Below are 13,001 nucleotides of genomic sequence, written 5' to 3'. Positions count from 1 at the left end.
CGCCTAGGTGCGGGTGGCTCATTGTCTTGTCGCTTCTCGCCCTCGTCCTCATCGCTAATGACGACGACCACCCTTTGGGCTTGAGCTAGCTTCTCCTTGCGCCACAGAGGGCCCTTCCCTCCGGCGCTCATCCGTGCTTGGGTATTAAATTTCTTCGTAGGGAGCTTCGCTTCACATCGCTTTGCTTCGACAAGGAGGGGCGGCGCACCGGTTGCCGAGGTGGAGCTAGGCGCCTACTGGTTTGGCGTGGGGGTGTCGGGCGCCATGCCCCCCTCCTTGATCTCCATCGCTGCAATCATGGCTCTTGCGCTCACTGGAACGGCTATTGTCGACGTCTCTCACGAGGTGGTGGTGTAGATTGTAAAGAATGAGAGAATTGATCTAAACCGTGCCTCTATTTAAATCCTGAAAAGACTTGGACGAGAAGTCCAATATCTCTGCGTTTTTTGCATGCGAAATCTATAAGGCACGGGTTTAAAATTTCCTTATCTCATACCTACCAAAAATCGAGACCGAGACGTGCACGAGAGGGCTCAGGCCGGCCTAGGGGTGTTGGGCCGACCGGCCCAAGGGGGTTTTTCGGCCCCCTGGACTCCAACATTTTCCGAGGTGCCCACCAACAAATTCTGAGCCTATGTTTTACTCGAAGTTCGTCCAGAATAAAAATAAAACTACGAAAATAAAATCTAAAAGAGAATATTTACAAACTTACCTTGCTTAACGTCGTTAGGCTTGACGTTCCGGTTCCTCATCCATGGTGTATATGTCGATGTAATGAAGGGGCACGACGTCGGGCTCCAAGAATACCTTTAGTCGCTATCCTTTCACCACATATTGGTCACCTTTCGCATCCATGATTGTCACCGCTCCCGTAGGTGAAACCGAGTGTATGACGTATGGTCCGTCCCATTTGCTTTGCAATTTTCCTTTGTCAAAGAGTTTGAACCTTGAATTGTAGAGTAGGACCTTGTCTCCTTCTTTGAATTCCTTGTTTTGTAATCGCTTGTCGTACCATCTCTTCATCCTTTCTTTGTAAATTGTTGCACTATTGTACGCTTTCAATCTTAACTCCTCTAATTCGCTTATTTGGATTCTCCTTTTAATTCCAGCAGCTTCTGCATCAAAGTTTATATCCTTCATCGCCCAATACGCCTTATGTTCTAGCTCAACCGGCAAGTGGCATGTTTTTCCATAAACAAATTGATAAGGAGTCATACCAATCGGGGTTTTGTTTGCCGTACGATATGCCCATAGCGCATCATCTAGTCTCTTCGACCAATATTTTCCTCCTTTTATCACGGTCTTCTTTAAAATATCCTTCAATTGCTTGTTCGAAGTTTCCGCTTGTCCGTTTGTTTGGGGGTGATAAGCCGTGGACACTCTATGTTCAATTCCCAATTTCTTCAAGCATTTACCAAAGTCTTTGCCCGTGAAGTGTGTTCCTCCATCGCTTAGCAAGATTCTCGGGATGCCATATCGAGGGAAGATTACCGATTTAATCATGTGTGAGGACTCCTCCGTTGATGCCTTCCGACATGGCATAGCTTCAACCCACTTTGAAACATAGTCCACCATCACCAATATATGCTCAAACCCATGTGAGTTCACGAATGGTCCCATGAAATTGATTCCCCAAACATCAAATAGATCTATTTGCAAGTTGTAGTTCCACGGCATGGCATTCCTTTGTGAGATATTCCCCGTCCTTTGGCATTCCGGACAAGTCGAAACAAATCTTTTCGCGTCTTCATGCATCTCGGGCCAATAGAATCCACTAGCCCATACCTTAGCTTGAGTTCTAAAGTGCCCATAATATCCTCCATATCCCGACGACTGACACTTTCTTAGAACTTCTTCACGTTCCTCCCTCGGTATGCATCTTCTTAGGACTCCATCTTCTCCATATCTATATAAGTATGGTGGATCCCAATAGTATTTTCTTCTTTCCGCGATCACTCTTTTCTTTGCATTCTTTTCCAAGTGATCTAAGGGCATCCCTTTTATTACCCTTATTATATCATTCATCCAACCATCTTTGTCGAGAATTCTATATAGGTGATCATCTCTCATTTGGTCCTCGATAGGTTCTTTTCCATCATCTCCATGGTACATCCTTGATAGGTGGTCGGCCACAACATTTTCCGCCCCTTTCTTGTCCCTTATCTCCACATCGAATTCTTGTAGCAATAGGATCCATCGAATCAAGCGTGGCTTAGCATCTTTCTTAGACAAGAGATACTTGATTGCCGCGTGGTCAGTATAAACTATCACCTTTGAATTTACTATGTATGATCTGAATTTTTCAAAGGCGAATACCACGGCAAGCAATTCTTTCTCCATTGTTGCATAATTAACTTGGGCTTCATTGAGAGTCTTGCTTGCATAGTAGATAGCTTTTACCTTCCCCTCTTTTCTTTGTCCAAGAACGGCTCCTACGGCGTAGTCGCTTGCATCACACATGTTTTCAAAAGATAGATTCCAATCCGGAGGTTGCATGATAGGAGCACTTATGAGAGATTGCTTGAGTGTTCGAAAGGCATGAAGACAATTACTATCGAAGGTGTATTCCACATCTTTTTGGAGAAGTTGTGTCAATGGCTTGGTGATTTTTGAAAAATCCTTTATGAACCTCCTATAGAATCCGGCATGACCGAGGAAGCTCATCAAAGATTTGATATCCGTAGGTGGTGGCAATTTCTCCATGGTTTCTATCTTTGCTTTGTCCACCTCTATCCCTCTCTAGAAGATAACATGACCGAGGACAATTCCTTCTTTCACCATGAAATGACACTTCTCCCAATTAAGCATAAGATCAACCTCTCCACATCTTTTAAGAACTTTCTCCAAATTTGCCAAGCAATTTTCAAAGCTAGTACCATGCACCGAGAAATCATCCATGAATACCTCCATAATCTCTTCTATGAAATCTGAAAATATAGCCATTATGCACCTTTGAAAAGAAGCGGGCGTATTGCACAATCTAAAAGGCATCCTCCGATATGAAAAAGTTCCATACGGGTAAGTAAATGTGGTCTTATGTTAATCATCCGGATGAATAGGTATTTGGAAGAATCCCGAGTATCCATCAAGATAACAAAAGTGTGAATACTTTGCCAACCTTTCTAGCATCTCGTCAATGAATGGTAGTGGAAAATGATCCTTTCTCGTTGCCTTATTCAATTTTCTATAATCGATGCACATCCTCCATCCCGTGATGGTTCTTTGCGGTATCAATTGCTCCTTCTCATTTTTCACAACCGTGAGTCCTCCTTTCTTTGGAACGCAATGCACGGGGCTTACCCATTCACTATGTGGCATGGGGTATATTATTCCAGCATTAAATAATTTGATAACCTCCTTCTTCACCACATCACGCATAGCATGGCTCAACCTTCTTTCATGCTCTACGACCGGCTTGTTTTGCTCCTCAAGTTGTATACGATGTGTGCAAAAAGCGGGGCTAATACCTTTCAAGTCATTAATCAAGTAGCCGATCATCTTTTTGTGCTTCTTCAATAAATTCAGCAACTTCTCCGTCTCTTCCGGGCTTAATTCATCGCTAACAAACACCGGGAAAGTCTTGCCATCTCCCAAGAATTCATATTTCAATCCCTTGGGGAGCGGCTTCATCTCAACATCGGGCGCACCATCCTCTTCTTGATCTAACTCTCCAATGTCTTCAAATTTTTCTTCCTCCAAATTCCCGTGTTGCGCCTCCAACTCTTCCATTATTTCCATTAGTTCTCCATCTTGATCATCTTGAGCGTCCCCATTCTCCAAAGCGCGTTGGAGAGGATCCCTGAAAGAATCAATGAAATGAATGCTCTCTACCCCTTCGTTATCAAGAGGTAGAGGTGAAGCACGAGACGGTTTTGAATGAAATTTGAAAGTGTGCTTCTCTCCATCTAGATCAAAAGTGACAATCCCTTTTCCAACATCTAGAATAGCATTTACTAATTTGCGAAAGGTTTCTTTACCCGCTATAGCAATATTTAGATTTCTAAGCACTCCTAGCGGTTTGATTAATCTACCATCTCCCATGACCAATTTAATGATTGTAGCATCTAGGTTCGGTGTTTCGTTAAAAAGCCCAACATAAATCTTGGAACTCATCACACTAACATGGGCGCCAACATCACATAGAACATTGCAACATTTTACTCCGTCTATCATGCAATCAACACGAGGTGTGGGTGATGGATTACCTTCGCCTTGATTGCTTCCAATAGCATATACTTGGGCTATGTGCGTGTAGGGTGATGATTCCGATTTCACTCCCATGATCCTTTTGACCTCCAGCACTTCGTCCAAGTCAATCTCTTCCTCTTTTTCTTCAAAAAGTTTCCGAATAATGTCACCGGCCGATTCCTTGCCAAATGTATATCCCGTGTGATTATCCGGCAGAAAGTCTTCCGCTATCACCTTCGCCATTCCTCGTTGATTTGGATGCGGTCTTGCTTTGTCGAACAATCTTCCGAAGTCAATTGGTATCCAATCTATTTGCTCGAATTCTCTTAGCGATTTGGCGGTGCCCAAGGTTCTTCCTTTTTTTCCGGGTCATCTTTCGTTACACTCCGGATCGATGCTTCTTCATTGCGGTTTGTCTCTATGATTTTCCCATGCTTCGGTTGTTCTTCCCTCACTTCCGATGTCTCTTTTCTGAAAATTCCAGAAAGCACCCACACTTGAGATTCTTCCTCGGAGCTTGCCGAACATCATTTTTCCCAATCTTTTTGCATGGCCGCACCCTTGCTTATTTTTTTGTAGGAGTTGGGCGGCTTCCGTGAGTGTTTTCTCCATGAGATCTCCTCCTGCGCACATTTGAACAAATTGCATGCACTCGGGGGTTAGGGAAAAATAAAAGGTATGCAAGAGTACGTCACCGGAAAATCCGAGCTTCGGTCCTTGTTCAATCAATCCATTGAATCTATCCCATGCTTGATCTATCCCTTCTTTTTCTCCTTGCGCGAAGTTGATCACTTGCTTCCGAATATGTTGAACCTTGCTTAACGGAAAGAACCGCTCGCAAAATTTCTTCATCAAGTCATCCCAATTTACTTTTACCTCGAAGGATGCAAGTGTAAACCATCTTCTCTCTTCTTCCGCAAGTGAGTATGGGAAAAGATTCCATCTAAACCAAGCTAGCGGAACTCCATCTTGTTGTACCATGTTGCATAGCATTGTGAATCACTTGATATGTCTATATGGGTTGTCCATCTCATCTCCTCTAAAGGGGTTTGCCGCCGCCATCTTGATGATTTGAGGCTTGATCTCGTACTCGGTGGCTCGCAACACCGAATCTGATTTTTGCATGTCGAAGTCCTCCGATCGCGGGCTTGCATAATCCCTTAGTGATTTTTCTCCTTCCTCCACGTGTTGAATGAGAAGGGCCATCTAGACAATCAAAACAAAAACAAAAACAAAAATTTTCTAGGGAAAAGGTTAGGTGTTAGTAACCAACAAAATTAATACAAAGTTAAACATAGCAAAATCGCTTGTTCCCCGGCAACGGCGCCAGAAAAGCTTGTTGACGCTCCTTAGAGCCCCAATTTATGTACCGCAAGCGCACGGATCGTGTAGCTTTTCCCTTTGAGTATTCCCCCAAGGTTTATCGATCCACGGAACAAGCGTTCTACTATGCTTAACTAAGCACTAATGACGTTGGTAAAAGATCTATATTGAGTGATTGAGTGTGAAATAGATCTAATCTAACCAATCTAATCTAATCTAGACTAGTGAGCAATGATAGGTGTGTGCACAAGATATGAAGAGCATTTGTCCATAGGGTCTAGGATCACTAGAGATGTAATTGCCGAGCAACAAAGAACGGATCTAATCTACCAAAGGTGTGTTCCAAGATCAAAACCTTTCCCTCCCGCATACTGTCACTACACGAGGATAATCGGTAACGAACAACAAGAACACGATAGTTGATGTAATCTAAGTAAACCATGCAAGAGCAAAGCAAACCCAAAGCTAAGTCGCGACCTATTAAGCATCAAAGCATCATCAACAAGAATCATGATAGATCAATCTCATAAAGGATTCGGCAATTACAACTCAAGGTCTCCTTACAACCCCATGAACAAACGAGGACTTTACCCTATGAAGCTAGACGAAGCATAGTCGATCATGGTGACGAAATCTCCAGCAAGGGATGGATCCCTTGCTATTCTCCAACTTGCAGCGGCGCCGAGGGACGATGAGGCCTCCGGTGTCGCCTTTCTCTTGTGTCTAACTCGAATGGATCTCTGGAAATCATCTCTGGATGCTCTCTCTTTCTTGACGGCGGCTTTGGGGCATATGTAGGCGGCTCTGGTCGATGGTTTTGGTAAAACACTGGCTAGGGTTGATGAGTACTTCGCGCTGAAGAAAGTTGAGGCCGATTGGGCCCTGGAATGGGCTAGGCCGGCCGGCTTAAAGGCTCCAGGCCGACCGGCTTGCGCTCCTTCTAGCCCCTTTTGGCTCCATCTTTCGCGTGCGGGCTCTTCTCCTTATTCTTCATCTTAGCCCAGTTGTGACCCTGCGTCAAAACATCTCCGAAAATGTCCAATTTCCTGCCAAAATGCAACATGCTCCAAAATCCAAGACAAAATCGAAAACGGTCAAGTCCGGGTGCCAAGTGGCGGGTTAGTACATGAATCATCCCGAAGAAATTACCAAAACCACTCCTAATTATATAATAAAATGGGTACTTAAGGAGCGCCAACAGAAGCCGATGCATCTTCTGGCTGCAAAATTGGCTGTGAAGCCGATGCATTTGTTTGCTCGGTCGCCGGCTGTGAAGCCGACGAGCTTGCTTGCCCCACTGTAGATGGAATAAAGAACTCCGGAGGCATACCCAGACCAATAGCAGGGTCCCATCTTACAGGATATCCTGGCATGAAGCCCCCATGCATAGATGTGGTCATTGATGTAGAGTTTGTAAACACCGGGCTGAAATGAGGCGGCACTGTTGAGCCGATCGGCTGTGAAACTCTTATGCTCCCTTCTGCGTGACTCTGGGGAACAATCGGAGGCATTGTTGTAGCCGATCCGGTAGGGGCAAAAACCATATGGCTAGCCTGCTAGTAGGCTGGCCCCCTGTATCCTTGTAATCCCCCTTCATGTAGTGTCTTGACCACATCATTATGAATACAATTGGCCATAATGGGTGCGTGGCTGACAAAAGCCTGCTCGACCGCCTGATGTACCATGTCCAGTATTCTGTTCTCATGCTGTGCCTCAGTCAAGGGCTAGAGAGCAGGGAAATCAAACTTCTTGATCACCTCACTAGCCCTGGTTGCACTGAAGGACTTGAGGCATTCTTATTCATAAGCTTTCTTGGCTTTTTCGAGCTCCGCCTTCTAATCATCCTTCAGCTTGTCCTTGTCCACCGGGATGTAGTTATCTTCTTTGACTTTGGACTTTGACATGTTGATTCCTCTGGTTCCACCGGGCGTGCCAAAAGATATGTTGACGTGAAAAGATCACACATCAAGCCCGAGAGCATCGTTCGCTAAGCTCAGTCTGGAACTGCTTCAAACTGAGGCGTGCCAGTCAATTTGACCTATAAATTAACAAGGAATAAACAAACCGTCAAATTCGAGAGCGTATCGGCTGGATTTCCGAATAACTCTCACACAGCATATCGGCAAGAGGCTGCCGATATAGAAAATGACAACAGATCGAACGGGATAAGCAAGTACTAAAATCGATCTGCAGGAAATCGGCAATAGGCTGCCGATATCGGTAGCAACAAACGGTTAGATCTAACCGACACGTGCCAAAGGACAGTGCACAAACCCATGAATGTATGGATTTGAGCAAAGCTAGACTCACAGTGGATCTAATCGGCTCTACAAGATTTAACATAAAGGCAAAAGAACTAACAACAGATTAAACAGATTATGAGCCGGGTAAATTGTGAATAAATCTAGGCGAGAAAACAGCGATGTGTCAGAGATCAAAGCCTAGATGAATTCGATAACTTTTGAATAGATCTGAATGAAGCAACAGCAATACGCCCGGAAGCGAAATCTCAAATTTACTTGGTAAAACGAATAATTACCAGCAAACCAAGTCGCTCGAATGTGAGGCGTCCTTGATCAGCATGAAAGAACTCACAAGAAAATAGCGAAGTCACCGACAGAAAAGTAAATCGCAGGAAAAAATAAAGGTTTGTTTGTGGGATGTGTATCAATCTTCTACAATGACTAGGGGTGCATATTTATACCCCACACTAACCGAGTCCTAGCCGATCACGGCAAATACAACTTTGACCCCAAAAAAAACTATTTCTAATAAACAAAGATAACGCCTTCCAAATTGAGGCCCACCAAGATATGATCAATTCTATCTTCTCGCCGGCCAACAGAACTCCTAATCGGCAACAAATTATAGCCGATCTTCCTTGCCAAACCCACCGTTGTTTCTCAAATTAGCATTTTCCCCCTTTTAATATTCCTTTTGATGCGTGTCAAAAAATGGCGTCAACAGCGGCTCCCACCAGCGTCCCGGCCATCGGTGAGGCAAGGTGGAGCTGCGGTGCAGGGGAAACGCTGGGCCGTGCAGGGGTGGCCTTCAATGGCGCACATGGTTGGCGCGTCGGGCGTGTCGTTCCGGCCGCAGCGGCGCCGGAAGGGGAGGGGCAAGTTGCCGGCGAGGAAGAGGACAACACAAGGAGCTTCGAGCAGAGCAGGAATGCGGCGGGTTCACGCCCGGTCAAGCAATGATTGCACCACTTTGACAAGGAAAAGTGGAGGGCCATTGGCGAGGAAATCGTGAGGCTTTTATATGCAGGGTTCATCAAGGAAGTGTACCACCCAGAGTGGCTAGCTAGTTCTTCTATGAAAGAAGAGTGGGAAATGGAGAATGTGTGTTGACTACATGAGTCTCAACAATAAGATAACAACAAATACTTGTCTGGAACTATCCATTGCCGATATGACACAACTCTGAAGTGAGCCAATTTCTGTAGTTAGATGGGTGAAAGGCCAAAAATGTACATTAACCAAAGTGTGAAAAATACCAACAGGTTAGGCCGAATAAAAAACTAATACAATGTATATTTTAATGTAGCATATATATTATATAAGTTTTGCTACTGTAAGTGAAAATAATCAAATATTTTTTAGAGCCCCAACCTATTTTTTAATATAACTTTCTATTTAACCTATGCCTATTTTAGTTTAAAGAAGTGAAATCTAGGTCTGTTGGGTGCTATCCATATGCTCTGAAAACTAGATCAATTAGGTTGGAGAAGCTTTCGCTTAGTAAAAATCAAATTATTGAAAGGCACAAATCGAAGTCCACCATCTAATTTACAAGTTGCAGGCTTCGAAAATAGCACTAACACAATATATAAATGTATCTAATAACTACATAAAAAATTAGATAAAAGACAAAAATGTATTCAAGGTCACCATAAATTACGTGTATATATGTATATGTGTGTATTAGGTCACCATAAATATAGGTGCACATATATTAATCATCAAACTTAGTATTACGTGGTACAATATGCACCGATATTTATGGTGACCTAATATTCAATTCAATCCTCAAATTTAAATATATATTGCAAGTTAAAGTATTAAAACACATGATATGAAACAAAGCAACTTTAAAATTGATGATTGATATGAAGGCATATACATGGAAAGCTGCAGGTAGTGCTCTATGAGAGTGAACAAAGATAAATAAAATGACAAATACTTCTCTTCGGTTAACTTCAAAAAAAATTAAAAAAATAGTAAAAAAGATCTTGACACAATATCGGTTTCATTTCCCTTAATTGGTGCTATAGAACTAAGGAGTTAGATAGAGATCGATGTCCTTGCAAAAGGCTAAAGTAGTAATCATTAATGCAGACGTGGTGTCTAAGTTAAGGTATACGTTTGAATGTCGCCTTGTTCCAACGGTTCGTAGAGGTAGCCTGCAGATGGTGACAGTCATGTTTTGTGCCATCGTAATCCTCCACATTAGGTTAGGGGGTAGAAGGTGCATAACTGTGCATGATGGCCAAATAGTCATATATGTCTGACATGCATGGTTCTCCTCGTTGGTTCATGAATCTTTAGTCCAGCTTGACCACTCTTTCTTCCTATTTTGCTCTTCTTTTCCCCTCTCTCCTACTCCTTCCCATTTGCCTCCAATGGAGTTTCTGGTGTTAGGGGGGCTTGAGCCCCCCTGCCTCCACGCCGGATCTGCTCCTGGATGAGAAGCTTTTCCTTTATCAAGGTTTTGATCATGCTAAGGCCAAAGTTGCAAACACTCTGCTTTCGCCAGGCCCAAAGGGTGCAGTCAATCACAGAGATGTTGATCTTCTCTTTATACGGAAGAGGGTAAATTCTAGCTATTCTTTCAGTTAGCACATGCAGACGGATGTTGACAATAACGAATTGCACATGCAGACGGATGTTGACAATAACGAATTGAAGTTAGCTTTGGAACACCGGTCGACCGTCAGCAGCGAGCGAGCTAAATTACATGTGTGCGGGGCTCCTTTGCCTACGAGTCTCAACGAAATCAATATCTTTGCGTCAAACCACAAACGTGATGATGTGAATATGATGCAGATCAGTAGTATAAAAAGCAGCATAATGCAGCAATATCCACACACTGTAGAACAACCACGCACATCCTTTGATCGATCACGCACTACCCAATTGACAAATGGAGTCAGGCTACATCACCAACCTCATCGTGCTCGTAGTTTCGACGCTACTGATTATTCTTGGAGGCCTCGCGATGGTGTGGGAGCAGCGGAGCAGCTCCAGCGTGGATACGCCCGCTGCTCATCAGCCTGGCGCCGCTCAGCGGCGGAGCCAGGGGGTGCTAGGGGCTCAAGCGCCCCCCCCCACCCCCCGTGCGCGCCCGTGTGGAGCCCCTCAACAATTTTCAACTCACGCTGCCATTGGGGAGGATTTGGTTAATGCATACCCATATCCAGAATTGTCCATACCGATTTGCAATTATGCTGCCCATCCCCGTTTTTATCCATACCCGTACAGGTTACCCAACGGATAGACTGCATAGCTGTAATTCAGCAGCGTGCAGACGCGAGATCGACGAGGAGATGGCCGCCTTCTAACGGAATCGCTGATCTTCACCTGTTCCACGCCTTCTAGCCACCCTCCTAACGGATCTGTAGCAGCCCTTTCCGTTTCCTGCGCTCGTACATCTGCTCATTCTAATACGGAGCACAAAAAGCATCATCAGGCATCCCCATCGGGAAGCACAGCGACAACAGCTTACTGCAGCTGCGATTTCCCATTTTCTAAAGCACTCATCAATCATGGCCAAGAGAGGACAAAGAAACAGGGGACAGAAAGGGGATTAGAGTTGCTCCTGGTTGAGTCATTTTATGGTGACGATGGATGCAGAGCTAGAGAGAGGGAGGGGGAGGAAGGAATCATGAGGTTAAAGACGAGAGATGAGACGCTGAGGTGAGTATGGGTAAAACGGGAATTATCTAGTAATGCCCTACCCGTATCCACATTTAGATGGGTAATTTCTACCCTACCCAAACAGTACAAATATGGATTTGGATGTGGATAATGGGTACCCAGTGGCATCGTTATTTTCAACCATGGATAAAGAGGAGAAGGAAGAAAATAAGAAGAAAAAGAGAGGGGAAGAAAGAGAAAAATGAGCCCTCCTAAATTCAAATTCGATCCGCCACTGGTGCCGCTTATCGCCAGCGCGGTCGGCACGGCGCATCGGCTCCTACAAAACCAATGGGGATGTCTTCCACAACCTCGCCATCGTTGTGCCGTTTGTCCTCGCCGCCATCGTCTTGCCTCCAGTTTTTTCCCACCTGAAGAACCGAGCCACACCTGCATCGTCCACCTGCGAGGAGTAAGTGCTGAAGAACTCATGCATACACTTATTCTGAATCATATCATGCATACACTTATTTTTGCATACACTTAACTCATGCCGAGGAGTAACGGATGATGATTCCATGCGTGCAGGGGCAGGCGTGAGATCATGACTATCATATCATGTATGTGCAGTCCATTTCAGAAGCTTGAACTGAAGTGTACCAATGAGAAAATTCTGGATTCACCTTTTCGTCCTATGAGCTAGTGATAGGGATAAGCTTGATGCATCCGATTTCCGGTTAGCTTATACAGTGTGTACTGAACTCTTAGTACCTAATGTTGTTATATTAAAATAAAGAGAGACAGTGTGTATGTAACAATACAATTATTTCCAGCAAAGAACATGCAACCTTTTGCTTTGTGATCTTAAGGGAAGCAAACATCCGTTCTTGTCTAAATCTACCGTTTTGTATTATGTTTGTGTTAACTATGATGCTATGTGTTTGAATTCATTTGGATAGAGAACGTGAGGGATAACTGCATATTCAGTGAAACTAGCAAGATGGCCCGCGCAAATTGTGCGGGTAGATAGGTTTTTTATTTGACCATTATTTTTAAATAGAAAATATATGTAATAGGTTATAAAAATATATGTAATAGGTTTTAATTATATTATTATTTTTTCAAAAAATTGGTAATGTATTGTCTATGTTTTTTCATCATCATATTCTGTGGAGTATTTTTCTAACTTAAGTTTAGGAGAAAAGAAAATACCTTACATATATATGATATTTATAATTTTTTATTACATTGTATATTTTTGCTTGAGACTTTTAATTATTGTACATGATAAATTATCCTTAGATTTTAGAATAGATCTAGGTGGTTGGTATATCAGCATAAATAAATAATCTTTTTTTTTCTTTGTTCTCCCATCTTCAGTTGCAGAAGCCCCCCATGAATGAATGCTCTCGCATTTTTATTACATCTGTTGTACCTTTTTTTCAGTATGACCAGTGATCTCCTCTCTCTCCTACTTCTGATCCCAAAGAGTTTTTCCCTCTACGCCGTAGTCATTGTAGAACGTAAATGAATCACTAAAGCCTGATGGTGCCCATTGTTCCCTCTTTTTTGAACATCACCCCCATATTGCTATGGACGACTTTCATGTTGCTTAGTTTTATTTCACACTCC

This window comes from Panicum virgatum, chromosome 1N (genome assembly GCF_016808335.1).
Source record: "Panicum virgatum strain AP13 chromosome 1N, P.virgatum_v5, whole genome shotgun sequence".
Taxonomy (NCBI): Eukaryota; Viridiplantae; Streptophyta; class Magnoliopsida; order Poales; family Poaceae; genus Panicum; species Panicum virgatum.
Note: the sequence above shows the minus strand (reverse complement) of the source record.